Genomic DNA, 632 nt, shown 5'->3' with positions numbered 1-632 from the left:
GGGGGCGTTTAAAACGAACAGGACACTGCCTACCACCACCTTATTCCACAAAATATATGGCTCTGATACACTGCTCTTATCTAAAAAAAATCTCTTCATGCCCCTGAAAACATCAAACCAGTACTGAGTGCCTAGGGGTTTTCCTCCCCTCTCCTCAGGAGCAGACAAACCAAGCAAAGCAACTCAGAGCCCAATAGCCAACCTGTACCAGGTGTCAGATAACGCTGAGGGGAAAGGGCAGCACTGAATGAGCGAGCCGCAATTCTCAAGGAAGGAAAAAGAGGATTCATGTTGGGAACCAGCCTCTCCTAAAGACCCCAAGACCTTCAGGCAAGGAGCAGCCGCTTCACCTTCACCACTTGGTTATCCCCCCAAACGGGCATTTACACCCACCAAGCAAGGAGCTGACCGGGGGGCGGGGGGTGCTCCAGCCCTCCCGGCGCGGATTGTGCAGCAGTCCCCTGGGCGCAGCGGGAGAACAGGGAAAACCTGTCCGGCTCCTCCCGCGGCCGCTAGAGGACACTATCGGGCTGGGCGCGGGACGGCCGCAGCGGAGAGATCCTTCAGCGCACGGACCCGGCGTCAGCCCCACCTCGGGGCTGAAGCGAGCCAGCGGCGGCCCTGCACACGAG

The sequence above is a fragment of the Gavialis gangeticus genome, unplaced genomic scaffold (assembly GCF_001723915.1).
Source record: "Gavialis gangeticus isolate Ggan-Ray unplaced genomic scaffold, GavGan_comp1, whole genome shotgun sequence".
In the NCBI taxonomy this organism is placed as follows: Eukaryota; Metazoa; Chordata; order Crocodylia; family Gavialidae; genus Gavialis; species Gavialis gangeticus.
Note: the sequence above shows the minus strand (reverse complement) of the source record.